The sequence below is a fragment of the Marmota monax genome, unplaced genomic scaffold (assembly GCF_021218885.2).
Source record: "Marmota monax isolate L192 unplaced genomic scaffold, Marmota_monax_Labrador192_F-V1.1 WCK01_AAM20220418_F8-fsc00015, whole genome shotgun sequence".
NCBI classification, from domain to species: domain Eukaryota; kingdom Metazoa; phylum Chordata; class Mammalia; order Rodentia; family Sciuridae; genus Marmota; species Marmota monax.
The window spans coordinates 4451404-4471991 of NW_026692194.1; the positions used below are offsets into that span (position 1 = coordinate 4451404).

General features: G+C 42.2%; 1 long non-coding RNA gene across 2 annotated transcripts in view; it reads left to right on the forward strand.

Annotated features, from left to right (window-relative positions):
* LOC124078209 (uncharacterized) overlaps positions 1-7612 on the forward strand; it is a 32057-nt gene extending 24445 nt beyond the window's left edge. For both annotated transcript variants that reach the window (XR_009224934.1, XR_006846839.2), the window contains 2 exons: positions 3891-4002; positions 7011-7612. This is a non-coding gene — a long non-coding RNA (uncharacterized LOC124078209). The remainder of the gene's footprint in view (positions 1-3890; positions 4003-7010) is intronic.
* The last annotated feature ends 12976 nt before the right edge of the window (positions 7613-20588 follow it).

A 20588-nucleotide genomic window follows, 5' to 3' on the forward strand; every position in this document is an offset into this window, starting at 1 on the left:
CTCCTGAGTCACTGAAATTACAGGTAGGCACCACCAACCTTCCTTTTACATTATTCTTTTTCTACCTCTCCTTTATTTTCTATTTACATTTTGCTTCTTTTATTATTATTATTTTTCATTGTGGATGGACACAATATCTTTATTTGATTTATTTATTTTTATGGGGTGCTGAAGATCGAACCAACTGCCTCAAATGTGCTAGGCAAGTGCTCTGCCACTGACCTACAACCCCAAGCCCCTTATATTTTAGTCTTTTCAAATTTTTAAAAATCTTACATTGGGCAGATTAAGTCATGGAAAAATATTTTAATAATATCCATCTCGTATATCACTGCCCCCCCCCATTCCTTCTGCCTGTTCTGCAGGCCCTTTTGTTCATTTTTCAGAAACAGAGGAACAAAAGCTGTGTTGGCCTTTGACTCAGGCAGATTGGATGGGTCTTGCATTGTGAACAACAGCAGCACTCTGCCAGCTGTTGATGGGCAACTTTGTCACACAGAGATGTGAACCGCTTCTGCCTACGTGTTGGATGAAAAATGGGCTGCATGTGTGGGCATCATTTCTGTACTGCCCCCTGGTACTCAGCACTGAGGGGCTGGCAGCCTTTCCAAAGAGCCTCCCTTTCCCTGCCAGGCCCCATATCCAGCCCCCATCTGTGACAGTCCCATCCTCACAGAAGGAGGAGGTCACCTGCCTGCCCCTTTCCTTGTGTTCTCTTCTGAGTCCTCTTCATCTCCTAGAGTTCTCTGCCTGCTCATTCTCCAGAGCATCTCTTGGAAGTAAGGGGTAACACAATAGCTCTCTGTTTCTCTCTTCATCTTTCTGCTAAGAGAATCACAATGCTACTGGGCAGCACATAGGCCTCGACTGCCGAGAGGAGAGGGAATAGGGGAAGAAAAACACAATAACGAATTTATCCTAGTTTGTATGGGTGAGACACATACATTAATGTATTTAAAGCATGTATATATTTAGACAATTTAGGTATTTGCATGTATTTAGTGTCTATGCGTGTGCCTTCCAGATCTGATTATATTATGTCTAGTTCAAAACCCTTCCATAAGTTTTACTCAGCCATAAAGAAGAATGAAATTATGCCATTTGCAGGAAAATGGATGGTACTGGAGAGCATTACGTCCAGAGAGATTAGCCAGACTCAGAAAGTCAAGGATCATGTTTCCTCCCATAAGTGGAAGCTAGAGAGAAAAAAAGGAAAGAAAGGGACCCCAGGAACATAGACGAGAGATCAGTTCACAGTGGGGATGGGAGAGGAAGAAAGGAGAGAATAGACCAAGGGGACCAACATATGCTATGTGCAAGTGTGAATATATCACAGTGAATCCCACTATTATGTATAATTATAGTACAGCAATAATTTTTTTTAAAAGAAGCAGTATACTAAAAAACATGGCGTTTTTATTAAAAAAAGGAAATTCTTCCATAGTTTCTGCTTGTTTACTCCAGGATAAAGTCCAAATTCTCCTTGGCATGGCCTCCATATCCTGCACCCTTTGCAACCCCCAGTGCCAAGCCACCAGTCACCTCCTGCCCATGCACTCAGGCTCCCTTGGACCTAACCCTTTCCCAATTTTCTGTCTTTGCAGGTTGCTAACTGCCCATAAAACTCCCTCACTCCCTCCCTATAAGCTGCCTGCCTCGGAAAGTTCTATTTATTGTCTCAATTGAACTTACTGTTCCTTCTGAGCTAAGCCTTCTTGAGGTGTCAGTGCTAGCACCATGCAACCAACACTGAATGAATGCTTAGTACCATTGGCCCACCCAGCATGTGTCCCTGCCATCTGCCCCCAGAGTTCTTGGCTTGCTGGTCCCTCTTGAGAGCACCCCCTAGATGTGTGCTGTGCAAGATGGTTCCCACCTCTCCCATTGCACCCCCTCAAGCCAGCACCTGAAAAAGGCCATTTTCAGCACTATGCACAGGGCCAGGAACATGGTTGCCACTCAGTGTATGTTCGTTGCATAAATAAATGAATATTGATAGATCCTATGCACTGGACAGATAAGTTGGGAGAGAGACACTGGAAGTAAAATGTTGGAGGCATTTCCCAAAAAACAATCATCAGAGCCAGGGATAAGGAACACTGATGGAGGGAATTGGAATTTCTTTTGCAAAGACATGGGCGTCCCCATAATTCTTGAAGAGGGATGTGGTTGTTTCTTTTGGGGTCCTCTACTGTCATCGTGGGAGACATGTGGTTGTAATGGTGTCACAGCCCATAAAATAATCAGAGCTGAGGCACCAGGCAAGGAGGTCAAGGGCCCCTCCCCCAGGCTAAAAAGATTCATGACTGCTGCTGCCCCCAGACCTGAGCAGAAAGGGATGGCCCACCTCCCTCCCCTCCATATTATGGGTTGCAGCAGAAAATCCAAAGTCATGTTTCAAATTTCCCATTCTCCTTAGCTGTTTTTCACCCTTGGCTGATTTTCTGCTGTTCCTAATCTCCAGGCCTGGTGAGCCTGGATGCCCCTTTACAACAGTGATGGGGTAAAGCTATTGTCCTAATACACTAAGCAGCCTTCAGATTACCCTCTTAATATTTCCAATGACTTCCTCTTCCTTCCTTGTATGGCATTCCTAACATCTATCAGTGCATTAGATCCATAAGGACAGGTAATTTTGCCTGTTGTATTTGCTGCCGTGGCCCCAGCACCTGCAACAACAGCTGGTAGAGACTAGATGCCTTGTTGAATAGGAAAAGAATGAATGAAAGTATGAATAAGTGAATGAAAAGCCACTTATTAGAACTAAATGGATGAAGGGCATTGTCTTCTTTCGGTTGTTTTCTATCTCTGTGATCTGTGATGGCTCAACTCTGGCCCTGTCTTGAGAAAGGGACTCCCCAGAATAGCTGCTAGAATCCTTTTGCCCCAAGGATTCCAGAACAGGGAGGCAGGAGGAGAGAGAAATGGGAGGGGCTTCAGGAAGAGGTGCCTGAAAGGTCTTTGGGAGCCTTGTTGCCCAGTGCAGTTTCCTCTGGCAGCTGTCATCTGGCCTGGAGCCTGTGCTGCCCGACAGGAGACTGGCGTGGATTGTGGTCAGGTGCCAGATCCAAGCTAGTAGTGGGGGAGGGTTGCTCCACAGGGTCGAGGGTTGGACAGGGGCAAAGGGCAAGGAACCTGGCTCTGTGGCAGCATCCGGTTTTGAACAACTCTGTTTAGAAATAGAAAAGAAGCTCTCAGGGAAATGGGCGGGCTCTGGCAGGCCTCCCAGGCCAGGAACTACAAGTTCCTGCCAACTTGAGCCGGAAGTGGGGGATTTATGGAGAGGGAGGAGGGAAGAGGGCACCAGAGGGAGCTGACACCATCAGCCACATTTTCCCTGGTAAATCCCTTCTCGGGAGTAAACATGGTCCTAAAAACCAGGGGGGTTTTCTTCTTCCAGGAGGTTGTGCACATGGCTGGCCTACTTCCTGTGAGCACAATTATTCCCAGGTGCCTGTGTTTATTTTCAGAGCAGGAATACTAGAAGTTATTCATAATCCTGCTTAAAAATTCTTTGGAATAATGGGATGGAAAAATCGGCTCCACCTCTTCGTGTTTCTGAGGCAGGAACAGCCTCCGGGCTTTCTCCAGAATGGGCCTGGAACTCTTTCTCCTTAGTAGCTCCCCTTCAGCATCAGAGCCACAGGGCCACCAAGGCCCTCACGGAGCTTTTTAAGCTGGAGGGTGTAAAGATCTAGATGTGCAGAAAATCTGCTCTCACTGACTGATGAGGAGGTGAGCTCAAAGGAGGGTTTAAGGGGAAGAGATTGGGGCCTTAGGGAAGAGGGGGAAGCAGTGATGAATTTTTAACTACAAAAAGGTATAAAATCAACTTTGTCTAAAGGAGACTAAACAGACCATCAGTCTGCAATCATTCATTCTCTTTCCAGGACCTGGAGTCTCCACTGTCCCTGGGGGAATCATGGCAGTTCACAACCCCTTTGACTTCAGAATATCCCTCACCTTGGCCGCCAGAAACAAAGAGCCTCCTTAGCAGAAAAAGTAGGTTGTGAATCTTGGACACTTGAAAAGCCCACCTGGAAAACATGTATCTGGGAGGGGGAGACAGGGAGAAGCAAGTGCCTTATAAGGCCACCCCCCTCTTTCTGAGAAGGGTGGATTGTGTTTGCTACTGTAGCAACACTCATACATTGGTGGTTGAAGGATGAATGGGTATAACCACTTGGGAAAACTTACTGCTTTATATAGGAAAGTTAAAGATGTGTAAAATTTACCACTCAAAAATTCCCTTTCTAGTTTCATATCTTAGAATGGAAGTCCTTAAAGCCTTTGGTTTCAGGATTCTTTACACTCTTACATATTATTGAGGACTCCAAATAACTTTGCATAGGTGAGTTATACCATGTTAGAAATTGAAACTAAGAATTACAAAAATCAGTTCATTTAAAACTAACGATAATAAGCCCATTATGCACAAATAAGTTTACAAAATTAATTATATTTTCCAAAACAAACAAACAAATCTTAGTGAGGAGAGTGCATTGTTTTGCATATGGCAAGTCTGGCTTCATGGAAGGCAGCTGTATTCTCATATCTGCTTCTGCATCAATCTGCTGGGATGACACTGTAGATTGTCATCCCATGCAGCTGCTGGAAAACTCCAGAGGGGATGAGAGTGACAAAGATAAATTGCATCTTAGTATTAATAGTTTTAACTTCACAAACCCCCAAGAAAACCTCAGGGGGTCCCCAGAGGTCCCTGGACCATACTTCAAAATTGCTAATCCAACATAGCTCCATTCTAGTGGAGGAATGTATAAGTGTATATTATATTAGGATAAAGTTATGTAGAAGAACAGGAATGGAAATGCAAGGTCAAGGAGAAAAAAAGCAACATTGTAAAATTTCTGAGTGTTAAAAGAACTTGTTCAGGATTTATTTTTTAAAAAGGATGACTGAGAAGCTGGACGTGGTGGTGCATATCTCAATCCCAACTACTCAGGAGACTGATACAGGAAGACCACAAGTTCAAGGCCAGCCAGGGCAACTTAGCAAAATCCTGTCTCAAAATTAAAAATAAAAAAGGGGCTGAGGCTATAGCTCAGCGGTAGAGTGCTTGTTTAACATGTGCAAGGCCCTGCACTGGGGAAACAAACAAACATCAAGCATATCAAATTGCTGTGACATTAAAATTTTCTTTGGATATATTTAAATTAGAAATATACAGTTATTTAAAAAACTGTTAAAACATAAAAATATTTCAAAATTTTTAATAGAGGTAATCTTTTTTCAATGGTATTTTTTTATTATTTTAAAATTTGTTTTAATTAGTTACATGATACTAGAATGCATTTATGCACTTTGATATATCATACATAGATAGATCCTTTGCAGCTATTTAAACTCAAGATGAAAATTATTAAATACCAATGCAACGCTGTTGAAGGGGCAGTACATAAAGGTACAAAATTCTTTTAGAGAATATGCAAGCAAAATAGGAATAATTTGTTATTCCTTTCAATTATTTGGATTTTGTGGATATGGTCTAAGAGGTCACTCTAGTGAATAGACACTGCAATTAGCAGGACACATATCCCCAAATGTAAAAAGGCCCATTACAAGCAAGCATCTTAACAAGACATAACTGCAACAAACAAAACTGAAACAAAAAATATGTCCCGCCTCTTAGATGCTCATGAGTATATGTGTACACACACACACACACACACACAGAGTACCCCAACAGGCTCCTACTCCTACAATGGCAATTCTGGTGTAGGTTGTTTATGAACCACACCATAGAGAAGCACGAGCTTGGTTAGCAATGTGGGCTGATCTGGCTATTGGGAAATCTCCAGAGATGAAGGTAGCTTCCAAGAAAATCATTAAAGATCAAAAGTCCTATTTAAAGTTTGTATTGCTACAGTGTAAATCCTCTTTGCTTAAGCAACCCTTGGCAGAGTAGGCTATGTGTACCAAAAGACTCGGACAGATGTTTGGTTTGGTTTGGTGGAAATCAAGGCAAGGGCCTGAGTGCCACATCTGGATGTAGACATGGACAATGCACACAGGATGGCAGAGTGACTCAAACTGAAAGAATCCAGTGGGAGCAGACAGTAGGAGCCAGAAGAAAACCTCAACCACCCCACCCCCACCTGGGAATATGCAGATGTCCTGGGGGCCAGGAATTTCCAAGGGAGTAGACCAGAGGCTAGGGTCTTTCAGCTCTGTATTTCACAGTGCATGATAAACCCCGCTTGCTGTACTCACTCCAGCATGGGTGCCTTGTGGCATTGCTCACCTCTTGGTTCAGGGATAGCTGGGCAGTTCCCAGTGACAGCAAGAGGGCAGGAGGGACAGAGGAGACTAGGCAGTCGGACTTCTGAATGACTTCACCACAGCGCCCAACCTACTCTGCTGCTGGAGGAAATGGGACAGTAATTCCTTGATCCAGTAAGTGTTCCCCAAAAAAGGGAGCACTGACAGTGGGGGAGGCGCGGGGGAGATCACCTTGGCAAGTAAGTGGAGAGGAAAGCATGCGACATGCAGGGTTGCTGGGATTCTGGCTTGGCAGCCCTGTGTCATCCTGACTGGGAGGCCAGGCCTCCCTTTCCTAAGGGCTTCCAACCTCAGCTGGGCCCTGCCCAGGTCAGGTAGACAGGAGGGGTACCCTGGGACCAGCTCCCAGGGCGTGGCAGTGGGACCCAAGCAACCTTGGCACCATTTCAAAGACAGCATCAGATGCTTATCAGCTGGTTTTTTATGCAAGACCCTAGCTGAGGGTGCATAAGAGAACATGAAAAAAAGTCAGGGAAGCCAAAACAGCTTTCTTGCAGTAGGGTTCAGACCCTGGGTGATTACACCTCCATTTGGCCTGGGTGAAAGAAAGTACAAACATTACCCCAGAGTGGGAGCCAGAAACAAATGCCTCTGCAGGAATATGGAGGACTGACTCCAAAAAATTCTAAAAGATAGAGGTGCAAAAGAAAAGGGGGTCTGCATTTTATTTTATTTTACTTTTAATATTCTGCTGTGTTTCATCTCTGAAGGCCTCAGAGCTTGCTGTCCCATTGCATGGTGAATGCCAGTGACAAGCTAAGGAGAGGTAAGAGCCAGCAATGTTGATGGCCACAACAGGAGAATTCTGAAGATTTTATACTATAATGAGGAAGAGGGAGACATTCATGTATTTAACACATGTTGAAAACCCTGATTAAAAAAAATCTATAGAAATGAATAATTCTCAGCCTTTATTATAATGTAACTTATATGACCTTTATTTGCATAAATTTCCTTTAGGGACATTGTCAGATTTTGACACAATTCTCAAATTTGTGTGCAGATCCTGGCTCCCCATGAAAGTATGGAAGAATATAGTCACCTTTTATACCTACAGGTTCCACATTTGCAGATTCAACCAACCACAAATTAAAAATAATCAAATCAGCATGGTGGCACGTTCCTGTAATTCCAGCAGCTCAGGAGGCTGAGGCAGGAGGATTGTGAGTTCCAAGCCAGCATCAGCAACTCAGCAAGGCCCTAAGCAACTCAGGGAGACTCTGCCTCAAAATAAAATATAAAAGAGGGCTGGGGATGTGGCTAAGTGGTTAAATGCCCATGGGTTCAATCCCCAGTTCAAAAAAAAAATTAATCCCCAAATTGTGTCTGTATTGAGCACAGGTACAGACTTTCTTCCTTGTCACTAGTTTCTAAACAATACAACAATTATTTGCATAGTATTTATATTGTCTTAGGTATTGTGAGTGATCTAGAGATGATTTAAAGTATGGAAAAGATGTGTATATAGATTTTATGCAAATACTACACCATCTCATATAAGGGACTTGAGCCTCCATGGATTTTGGTATTCTCATGGGAGAATATCAGAACCAAATCCCCCTTAGGTACTGAGGGTAACTGTTTTGCTGTTATGTTTATGAGCCATTTAAATTCACTGAAACAGTAAATTCTTTGCAAAATTGAGGAAAGAAATGAGGCTACCTCTCTTATCTGTTCCATTGGTTTGGCTCTTGCCTCTCCTCCCACTTGTAAGAATGGCCTCAGCCTTTTCTCTTTCCTAGGGTCACTCCCCTGTAGTGCAAGCACAAGAAGTCCAGGTTCCCAGGCTGCTTATCTGAAGTCCAAGGGTCAATCCCAGTCTCTTGGGTCACTGGTGCCATCTCAGACACATGCCTGGAGACTATGGCTCACTGCCACACTGAAGGTGCCTGAAGGCTGCCAAACCCAGAGCTATCCAGAGCATGGTCAGCCAGAAAAGGTCTTCACTGTTGATATTGATAATTTGTAATTTATAACCCCATCTGATTCCCAAGCCTGTACTAAGAGTCTCCTCTACATCCTGGTGCAGGAACTGTCATGGTTACTGATCCTGGAATTTGTAGATGGCTTCAGTCCCAGCCTGCAGTCATAGTTGAGTTCCAACAGGGCCTTTTCCTTTCAGCACAAGACAGGATGGTCCCTGCCTGCTTCCTACGCTATGGGCAACTATGAGGCTGCCACTCAAATGGGACCACAGAGCCACTTCCCCAGAGCATGGTTTACCTAGGAAGGCACATGGGGACAGTTTCCACGTCTGCCCCTAACAGAGGGTCTGTAGGAAGCCAACTCCAAGGGGTTCCTTAGAAACAGAATGCCTCGAATCAGTTTTGTAGCCACTGAGTGGTTCAATCTTGAGAACTGCTGAACTTGAAGGTGGGAACTCAGCACAAATGTCCAAACCAATGCAAGTTCTGAAACTACCCAACTCCATCTCTTTCTCAGGGGACCCGTCGTAGTGCAAAGTCAGCCATGAGTATCAGCTGCCAGTTGTGTAGTAGGGTCATACTAGATGCTGAAAATGAAAGCCCAGTTCCAGGGATTTAGCCTGTTAGAAGTCTACTCACCACTCAAAGCAGAGTCTGATTTGATTCCTAGTGAGTAAGTGGCTTTTTGTCAGGGGCACAGGGCTCCTTCCATCCTGTGGCTCTTTAATCCTACAACCTAAAAGTTCTCTGTATCTAACTAGCAGACAGAGAAGTCACAAAACCTTCTTCTCTTTCTCCTCTCCTTATTGTGGTAAGATATACTTAACATAAAAATTTACCATTTTAACCATTTTTGAGTGGACAGTACAGTGGCATTAAGAACAGTGATGTTGCATGACCCTTATCACCATCCCTCTTGAGAATTCTTCCATGTTTTTAACTGAAACTCTTGTACTCATTAAACACTAACTCCGTACTCCCTGCTTTCTGTAGCCCCTGGCAAATGCTATTTTACTCTGTCTCTATGAGTTTGACTACTGCAACTACCTCATTTAAGTGGAATCATATGTCTGTCCTTTGTTAACTAGTTTACTAAATTTATCTATGTTGTACCAGGTATCAGAATTTCTTTCCATAGTATGTATTCACTATATTTGTTTACCGATTCATCTATTGATAGACACTTGAATTGCTTTTACCTTTCAACTATTCACACCCTCTTAACCATCTTGACCTGCAAATGACACTGTCATTTCCAATCACATCCCACAGGAAAGCATATTGCAAAGCCCCACCTATGTGTAAGGGGAGCCAGGAAATGCAATCCCTGCCAATTCAACCTATGGAAGGTAAGGCACGATTTGTTGGATAACTAAGTAGCGTCTCCACTAGCCCTTCACCTATGCACTTCCTGTACTTACAGTGGCCTGGCACGGGGGTGGAGGGACAGGGCTGGGGAGTTTTTCTCTTTACAGTTTCAATTCCCAACAGGACAAAGATTTCAAGGTCTAAGTGCATTTTCAGTAAATAGATGCAGCTAACATTGTACAATCTTTTTTTTTTTTTGTACCTGGGATTGAACCCAGCCATATATTTTGCAGTTTTCAATGTCCTTTTCTTATACTGATTCAGATTCTGATTCCATCTCTTTCACTTTTTCACTTCTCATTGGGAGATATTTATAGAGCCCTTAGCTCTTCAATAAAAAAATCAATAAATAGTAGTCATTAATCTTCATAGCAACATGAAGTATGCATTGTTTTCCCACTATTTATATGACGATATTGTACCTCAGAGAGATTAGGCAATTTGCCAAAAGTTACCCAAATCATAATTGGCAACCCCATCTCTGTCTCTACTCCCTTCATGGAGACCACTATCATCATGGACTTGAAAAGTAGTCTTGATATCCTTCAAAGGAAATGTTTTGCCCTCATGATAAACTCTGCCCTCTAAATGACCTTCAGAGGGGGGGAGGGTGGAGGATGAGAAAGGCAGCGAAGCACAACAGACACTAGTATGGCAATATGTAAATCAATGGATGTGTAACTGATGTGATTCTGCAATCTGTGTATGGGGTGAAGGTGGGAGTTCATAACCCACTTGAATCAAAGTGTGGAATATGATATGTCAAGAAATTTATAATATTTTGAACAACCCACAATAAAAAATTAAAAAAAAAAAAAGAAAAATAAATAAATAAATAAATGACCTTCAGAGCTGGTGGTCCTGAGCTGAGCCCCACTAGAGTGGCAAGGAAGGAGAAGAGGTTCTGTCACCTATTCCCAGCCTCAGGAAGCTGCGCAGGTCCCCCTTGAAACACAATGAATGTCTTCCACTGTGGCTGTCACTTCCCCAGAACATTCATGGAGCCCTTCCTCTGGAGATATATATATATATATATATCTCCAGAATAAGAAGTGATTCCTCCCCTCCAAGAAGTGCATCATCCAACCAATGAGATGGAGTTTTTGAACAGACAGCTCTCATACAATGTGATGCTCCAAATAGAGAGAACTATACAATGCTATGGGAATTTGGGTGAAGGGCAATTAATTTTGACATGTGTGGCAAGTGACAGCAAGAATGTGACCACCAAGGTAGGTGTAGATAGCTAAGAGCGGATGGGAGAGGGCACCTATTTCAGGAAGAAGGTAAAACAAAATAAGGGAGTCAAAGAGCATGGTGTGTTTGAAGATGAAGAGAACTTACAGCATGGCTAAGTATGGTGGAGAGGCAGGCACAGAGAGAGACTGGAAGGGTAGATGAGGTGGGACAAGGAGCAAAGGACCATGATTCTCTAGATGAGGCAAGAAGATTATTAGCTGGGGACTAATAGGATCAGGCCATCTTTTACAAAGCTTCCTCTGGCTGGGGTGAATAATGGGAAGATAAACGAATTAACACATTCATTCCAATACCATCATTCCCAGAGGACAGAACCATCCAAGCCTTGGGGTCATCCCTGATACCAACTGACAGGCTCACCCTAGGCAAAGGCCAGAGGAGATACCACCTGAGGACACCCATTTTCCCATGATGATATTTCCCTGTAGTCTATAGATGATAAAAGACTTCTCATAGACTTTCTTTCCTCTTTTTGGCTGATAGACCAAGTCAAACTCCAAATTGGGTGTCATGAAGCCAGAGATTTGTTTGTTTGTTTGTTTGGTACTAGGGATTGAACCCAGGGGCACTTAACCACTGAGCCATATCCCCAGGCCTTTTATGTATTTTATTTAGAGAACAGCATCTCACTGAGTTGATTAGAACCTCACTAAGTTGCTGAGGCTGGTTTTGAATTCAGGATTCTCTTGCCTCAGACTCCCAAGCCACTGGGATTACAGGAAGTGTCGCTGCGCCCAGTGAAGCCAGAGTTTGTATCTGACCCCTGCAAGTTCAAAATTAGAGCCTGGGGATGACAGGGCCACTGTGGCTTGTTTCTTCTCCTGTGGATCAAGTGTGCAAAAGGAGACAGGAAAGGCAGGTAGGAGATGGGATAGCAGATGGTGTCAGACCCAGTCGGCCATATGCAACATGTCCTCCTGGCACTCCACTCACATGACAGCTGGATTCCCCTGTGTCCTGAGAGCAGCATGAGATTCCCAGGCATGGTTCCTTCCTTCCTTCCTTCTTTCCTTCCTCTAACCAACCTATCTTCCTTCCTTCCTTCCTTCCTTCCTTCCTTCCTTCCTTCCTTCCTCCATTTCTTTCTTTCTTTGAACTCAGGGGCATTCGTCCACTGAGCCACATCCCCAGCCTTATTTTGTATTGTATTTAGAGACAGGGTCTTACTGAGTTTCTTAGCACCTTGCTTTTACTGAGGTTAGCTTTGAACTCATAATCCTCCTGCCTCAGCCTCCAGAGTCACTGGAATTATAGGCATGCACCACCATGCACCAGGCATGTTTTTCTAAGAAATTTACAAACAGGCAGAAAGCAAAGGCTTTCTGAGTTGATAGTGATGTGTGGTGAGAAATCAAAACCTGAAAACAACAGTTGCCTTTCCCAAGAAGCCAGAGGCCTTCTCTGAGGGTTGCTTGATCTGGGAAGGTCCTTGGAAGTGCCAATCCTCCTGTGGATACAGATAAGTCTGGATTGAAGCCACACTCTGAGTAACTTTGGGAGGCATTAATCTCTCTAAGCTTCAGCTCTGTTATTTGAAAAATGCCTCATTGGATGGCTGCCATGACTAAATAGCAGTATTTAAATGTCGGTCCCCTTCCTTTGACTCTAGAGGCCATAGGGATTTGCATTACTGAGGTTTCTGTGCTCCAAGGGAGATGGGACTTTTATGTCTGCATTCACCAGGTTTTGCTTAGGGTTCAAGAATATGAAAAGCAGCTTACCTCAAACTGCTCAAGTCCTTCTTACTTTTTCTCCAGGCCCCTTGACGTGATGACATATGCCAGCAGAAATGTACAAAGGATTAAAATGATCCTGAATTTGTCAGGGCTGAACTCAAACATGTCATTGACCACATTCCCGGTATGTCTCCAGGAGCTACAGAGAGCATCCTTCCCTTGTGATAAATGCACTCACTCAGCAGCTGACAAAAGCTTTGTAAGTTGAATTGTTGGAAATAGTAGAGGAGAGTTCATTGTTTAGAGTGGCTGTGGGGCAAACCTTGTTTTAAAGTAAGTTATTCAGGAGTATATATCACCTCCTGATCTGTATATTGGAGTTTGCTGTCCAGGGTGTGTTCACTTATGCACACTGGTGTGCTGAGATACACAGCACAAGAAGGCCAAAGTACACCAGCCGTCAATTCCTGTGCACTGCTAAGCCAGGGAATGGGCACCTCTGCTGAATCAATTTATCCAACAAACATTTGCTGGAAACCCACCTTCTGCTAAATCCCAAGGGCACAGTGCTGGATAGCACACACATCCTGCCTCCAAGGGCCCCACAGTCTAGTGACCAGAACAGGAAGGTGCACAGCTGCCCACAGCACAGCATCATAGGTGCCTTGACTTGTGTAGACGGTGATTAGTTCTAGTCTCCGGATGTTGGACATCCCATCAAGACAGTGGGTATGTGGTTTCCCCTTCCCCAAACTGGCCTTCACTAGGATCTGTGTCTAATGTTAGAAGGGTTGCACAATAGCATTATGAACTAGTCATAAATTGTGCTGTCTGGTGATTAAACAAAATTCATTCAGCTGGGTATGGTGGTACATGCCTATAATCCCAGAGACTTGGGAGGCTGAGGCAGGAGGATTGCAAGTTCAAAACCAGCCTTAGAAACTTGACCCTAAGCAACTTAGCGAGACCCTGTCTCAAAATTAAAAAAATAAAAAGGAAGGGCTGGGGATGTAGCTCAGTGGTTAAGGGCCCCTGGGCTCAATCTCCAGTATACACATATTAAAAAAAAAAAAAAAACTGTTCAGAAAAAAAATGCAGATGCAGGTTCTCCTATTGACATATGTCACTATAATGGTAAAAGCTCTTAGTAAAATACTTAGTTCATTTTCCTCTCCAGTTTTGTGCTAGTGTCAAAATAATTTCATACAACAAGGCACAGATGGGGTTCCCTAGTTCCACTGACCTCTGTTGGATCTGTAGCTGGGAGAGTATTCAAAAGTCAGGCAGGGTCATGATTGGTCTCATAATTATCTGAGCTTCTAATCAGCATACTTTGGTAGAGGAAGCTTCATGGGACCCAGAATTATTTTCGGGGAATGAAGTTGGGGAAGTTAAGAAATGGCATTGGAGGACTAAGGGATAAAAGAACTTTGAATGAAAGTCTGGGAAAAGTAGATTTGGGAAGAGCCTTCCTGATGGGATTCATCCACTGCTGGGGGAGGCAGTGGACTTGCTATTATTAACAGAGGCCAAGCATCGGTGTGACAACAGTCATGGGTTCCTAAAGTGGGTGGAAGGTTGGATCAGATGGGCTCTATGACCCTTTGTGCAAGAAAGTCATAGCTCTACTTTCAGTTGATGGACCCAACCTGGGCTAGCCATTTTATCACTAAGTTGGAAAGAAGGACCAGTTCTCGGAGTTCTGGCGGCCCACCGAAGAGGAATCCCAGACCCATAGCACTGTCTTACAAGCGAATGAGCATAGTCTTGGGAGTTGGACCTTTAGATCCACCAACTCTGATGACTCGGAAGTTCCTTCAATCTCCAACAGTGGAGACTAGTGAGGCTGGTTTGTCTTGTTCTAATTATTATTTAGATTACTATTAGGCTCATTCCTGGGCAAGGCTTGAATCAAGTCAAACCTGATAATTAATTGAATTAAGGTTATATAATCATATTTGGGCATTTAAATACAAAGCAATTATGTCGGAGCCCAAGCATCTAGTACACAAGGAGGGAGTTCTAAGTGTCAGGAATGTATGCTAACGCCCAGAGCCTAACCCCCAAAGTGGAGGGTGAAGCCCTGCAGGGTAGTCCTGTTTCCGGGAGGTTGTTGTAATCATTTCTGCTCTGGGCACATTCTCAGAAGATGCTGGGAACATCTCAAACAAAAATGATATCCACTTTATCCCGGAAGGTGGAACCCCTTATATTTGAAACATGTCTCTCTGTATTCTTCGGCTTGGCTTATAAATATACTGTCAGAATCAGCAGGAGACATCGCAAGAGGCCTCCTGACCTTTCCAGTTATCACTTTTCCCATATTTTCTCTCTCCATAGACATACACCATAAGGTCTGCATAGTTATGTTTTTTCACTTGGACCTCTTTCTAGTTACCAGTCTTGACCACAGTGTCTCCTAATCTCAAATGTTAGCCCTCTGTACATCATGAAAGGAAAACAGGGAAGACAGTGGAAAAGTTAGTGACAAGTTTATCCAGGACAGGCAATGTACAGCAATCATCAGGAAGAGGGAACTGGGCTTGAGTTTGAAGTGTTTGCCACTAAACTGTCAATACTTAGCCAGGCTTGGGCTGGGTCTATGGCTCAGTGGTAGAGCGCTCGCCTACCATACATGGGGCACTGGGTTCAATCCTCAGCACCACGGAAAAATAAAAAATAAAGATATTGTGTCCATCTAAAGCTAAAAAAATAAATATTAAAAAGGAAAAAGACTTAGCCAGGCTCAATAACCTCAAAGGGCCCATTGGCTCCCCTTTCTGCCCTTTTCACTTGAGAGACCAGATGCTCAGGCTATTTTTTTTTTCAGTGTTAAGAGCTGGCATGGTGATGCACACCTGCAATCCCACTGACTTGGGAGGCTGAGGCAGGAGAAGTTCAAGGCCAGCCTGGATGATTTATCAAGACTGTGTCAAAATTAAAAACCAAAAAACAAACAGCTGAGGCTGTAGCTCAGTGGTAAAGCACTCCTGGATTCAATCCCCAGTACTGAGGAAAGAAAGAAAGAAAGAAAGAAAGAAAGAAAGAAAGAAAGAAAGGAAGGAAGGAAGGAAGGAAGGAAGGAAGGAAGGAAGGAAGAGAAAAGAAGAACGAACTTGCCTTGAAAGCCTCACAGGTAGATGCCATCACAGCCAGATGCTATCTCATCTTGTCTGTGTCCTCCCTGTCCTTGCCCCCCACCCCATGTTGGGATCAAACCCAGGCCCTGGGGAAAGTTAGGCCTGCACTCTGCCACTGAGCTATGCTCCAGCCCCACTGTCTGTATCTCTTACCTGAAATCGTCAGTCTACCTCTGAACAGGAACATTCTAGGAGGAATTTCATCCTCATCACCCTCCTGGGGGGTGAACCTGAGCAGACTCAGAGTTATAAAAGTCAGAAAGAGGCCACTTGTGCAGCAGGTGGGGTCCTTGAGGCTGGTTTCATTGTAAATGTATGGCTAAAATCTGTTGCTGTGCTTAATGGCCCCGCATACAGCTTCTGGCCAAAGGACACTGACTTCAGCAAGGCCAAATGAGCGAATTTTTTTCAAATAGGCTTTGCTAGACCCATGGAAGGCTGACTCTAAGCCTGACTTTGGATTACCCTTTTCTAGCCAGGACTTATATTAAATGATTCTATTTGGAACCAGTGGTTCTGATAGCCACATTTTTTCTTCATGTGGCTTCTCATGTTTTGAAACTCAGCTATCAGGGACTCCTATTTATTTCAGAAAGACCTTTCACCTGCTTCCTCCCAGGGCATCTGTGGGGAAGATAAACCCACGACATCTGGCAAGCCTGGCAGGAGTTTTAAGTTCAGGTAGAATGTGGGTGTTAGCACAGCAGGGTAGAGCTGAGAAAACATTCCAAACCAACCCTTTCACATCAGGGACTCAACCCCTAGGGAATCACCAAATATAAGGGAACAGTCTCCCCTCTCAGAGGGAAGTTCAGGGCAAAGGCTCCTGTGAGCCAGAGATCAAGGAAGGCAGAGGCTCAGCCTGGTCCAGCTCATTCACTTGATGAACTTCCATAAACAATGCTCTGGGACACCTTATCTGGGAGTGATAAGGTCACTGTGTCACTGTGACCAAAATATCTGACAAGAACAACTTAGAGAATAAAAAGTATTTTGAGCTCACAGTTTCAGAGATGTAGTCCATGGTGGGTCAACTCCATCGTTCTGGGCCTTAGGTGAGATAGAACATCATGGTGGAACAATGTGGTAGAGGAGCACTGCTCCATTACTGGCAACCAGAAGCAGAGAGGGGACAGAGAAAGGACCATAGGGAAGATGAAGACGACATTTTCAAGGTCATCCTCCCAGGGACCCCCTGCCAAACCATGACACATCTGCCTATAGTTACCACCCAGTCAGGATAGATTGATTAGGTTACAGCTCTAGTAATCTAATCTTTTCACCTCGAATACTCCTGAATTAACACAGGAGCTTTTGGGCAAGACCTCAGATCCAAACCATAAGAGATGGGGACTGTAAGCTCCCAAAGGATGCCTGCAGATCTGAATGGTGGACTGCAATTGTGGCTGAAGGATAATGGTCTCCAGCTTAAACTTATTTGTATCCTTTAGGACTCTGACCACAAGCTATTTTCAGATGATACAGATCCCCAAGGTGCACTTGCCTTCTACCTATGTCCCCTCCGAGAGTGACTCCTGACACAGGACCATACAGGGAAGTGAAGCTTTTCTCTAGGGATGTCATTGGGAAATCCAAACTTCCCAGAAGGGAGAGGCCGTGCCTGGAACTACAGACTTCCTAGTGTATCCTGTTCATTATTCTCTCAGATCTTTGGGCAGAGAAAAAAAGCCTTTATAATGGTGGGTATTCTACCAGTAAGAAGAAACGTGCTTTTCCAGTTATGAAATCTGGCTCTTGTCATTGCTAGTTTAAAGTACACAGTGCCGTTTCAGTTTCTGAAACTGGAGGTGGCTAGATCCAGAGTTCAAAATGTCTAAGTGATTGGCAACAGATGTTTAGAAACAAATGAGAGAAGAGTATTAGGGCCATGGGTCTGTCATTGCTCTCCCAGCAGTGCTTGGAGGTCTTGGGTTTCATAAAAGGTAACCATAGTTCCTACTTTTAAGGGAAGTTGAGTCTGATGGTACTTTTTCCAGCTTGGTGTTCCTGCATCTCCTTATTTCCTAATCTAATATGTCTTTCAAGACCCTGCTCAAATACCACCTCTTTCCATAAACTTCCCATGCTTTGCAATAGCTGTAATTTTCTTATTCCTCCCCTAACTCCCAAAGCACCTCTCTGATGGCCACTTTCCACTTTATATAAAATAGATCACACACGTGTTTTATAAACAAACAAAAAAAGAAAAACTTCAAAAGATTGAAATTTAATAGAGTTTGTTCTCTGATTACAATGGAATTAAATTAACCATCAATAAAATAATTGGGTAACTGTATATCCTTGGAAATTAAATAACATGCTTATATATACTATATATCAAAGAATAAATTTTAAGGGAAGTTAGAAAATACTCTAATTGATAATGAAAATTTAATACTACATTTCAACATTTGTAAAAGAGTGTTTAGAGGAAAATCAATAGCTTTATTTTATAATATTAGAAAGGAAGAGTTTTAAAATGAGTTATCCAAATTTCCACCTTAAAAAATGTAGAAAAAGATAAGAAAATTAAATCCCCAAACTAGAAGGAAATAATAAATATAAAATGAGAAATCAAAATTTTGGAAAACAAGCTATAAAGATTATTTAACAAAGTAAAAAATTGGCTCTTATAACATTTCATAAAACTGATAAACCCTCTAGAAAAATTGATCAATTAAAAAGAAGGGAGAAAATACAAATTATTAATATAGGAATGAAAGGGGATAGCATTATCAACCTATAGGTATTATAATGATAGTAGGAAAATGATATGAACAACTTTATGATAATAAAGTCCATAACTTAGGTGAAATGAGAAATTCTTTAAAGAACACAAATTATCAAAATAGACACAAGAAGAAATAGAAAATTTAAATAACCCAAATTTTATAGAGAATTTAACTTATCAAAAACTGTCTACAAAGAAAACTCCATATTACATGATTTCACTTGTGAATTCTACTGAACATTTAAGTGGGGGAAATACAAATCTTGCATAAATTCTTTCAAAAAGAGAGAAGAGAAATTTTTCAATTCACTTTATGAGGTCAGAATAACTCTAATACAAAAATCTGATAAAGCGGCTTAAAAAAATGAAAATGACAGATGAATATACCTGTGAGCATAGACACAAACATCCTTAACACAATATTAGCAAATGGAATTCAGCAATTCATAAAAATGATAATGCATCATAACCAAGTGCGTTTATCTCAGGATTGTAAGATTGAGTTGTAATTTACACTATTAACAGAAGAGAAAAACTGTACAAATATCTCAGCAAAAACAGAAAAGGAAAATAAAAAAATTCAATGCCTATTCATGATAAAAACTCTCAGAAATCTAGGAGTAGAAAAAAAATTTCCCCATCTGCCACAGTCTGGCTGGGCAAAATAACCGGGAGCTGACAAGCAACTTGAAGGTTGAAGTGGGAACTGCTTTATTGCGCGGGAACTCAGCGGGAACTGAGAGGTAGCGGGAACCTAAGGTAACAGGAACCGCCTTATTGCGGGACAGCAGAGGTATATATACCTAACTGATTACACACAGCTTGACTCAATTAGCATCATCTAGATACAGCAGTCAGCCAATAAGGAATCCTCACCATCTTAATGGCTTGGTGGTGTTGCCTCACAAACCACTCCTCCTGGCAAACTGCTAGGTGCCATCTTGACTTGATTTGCGGTCCCCAACACCCATCTAGTAGAATATATCTATGAAACTCTACATATAAACAATAGTGAAATATTGAATATTTGTATCCTAAAACTAGGAAAAAGGAAACGTTGTCCACAGCTAATATTAGTACTCAATCTATCTCTTAATAGATTAATAGATGGAGGTCTTAGCCAGTGCAATAAGAGAAGAAAATAAAAGAATTAAAGATTGGAAATAAATAATAAACTGTCTTTATTTGCAGATGACAGAATTCTTTGCATAGATGATCCTAAAGATAGAGGGGTAATATTGGAAAATAAATTGCATTTCTACAAATAATTGGAAAATAAAATTCAAAATGTAAAACATTGAGTAATTAATTTAGTAAAAGATGTGTGATATCTTCATATTAAAAAAGAGAAAGAAGACCTACAAAATGGAAAGATGCCAGTCATGGGTTGGAAAATTCAATATTGTTATGATGTCAAGTTTACTTAAAGTGACCTTAGGATTCAACACAATCTTAATTGCAATCCTAACAGGCTTTTGTAGAAATCAACAGGTTGATCCTATAATTTATATGAAAATACAAAGGGCTTAGAATAGCCAAAAAATTCTGGGGGAGGGGAAGACAAAGTTGGAGGACACACATCACCTGATCTCAGTACTTACTATGAAGCTACTATAATCACAGTAGGGTGTTATTTAGGTAAGGATATACAAATAGGTCAGTTGAACAAAATAAAGAATGCAAAAATAGACCCATAAATATAAAATTTATTGATTTTTTATGGAGACATCAAGGATTTTCAATGAAAAAAGAAAATCTTTTCAACAAGTAGTTCTAGGATAACTGAGTACACTAAATTGTATAAAATGAATCCCTCTTATACAACACAAAATTTGATTCAAGATGGAATATTGCCCTATATGTAAAAGCTAAAATTTTAGTTTCAAGAGAAAACAGAATATCTTCTTGAAGTTAAGAAACTTTTTATATCAAACAATTCAACTAAATATAATAGGAAAAAAGCAGACTTCATCCAAATTAAAATCTTTAGCTCACTAAAACCAACAAACAAGAATGTTTGGAAAAAATAGGAAAAATAGATATGGGCCCAATGGCACATTGTCTGTAATTCCAGCAACTCAGGAGACCGAGGAAAGAAGATTACAAGTTCAAGGACAGCCTGGGCAACTTGGTGAGATCCTGTCTCAAAAATAAATAATAATTAAAAAAAAAAAAAGCCCTGGGAACG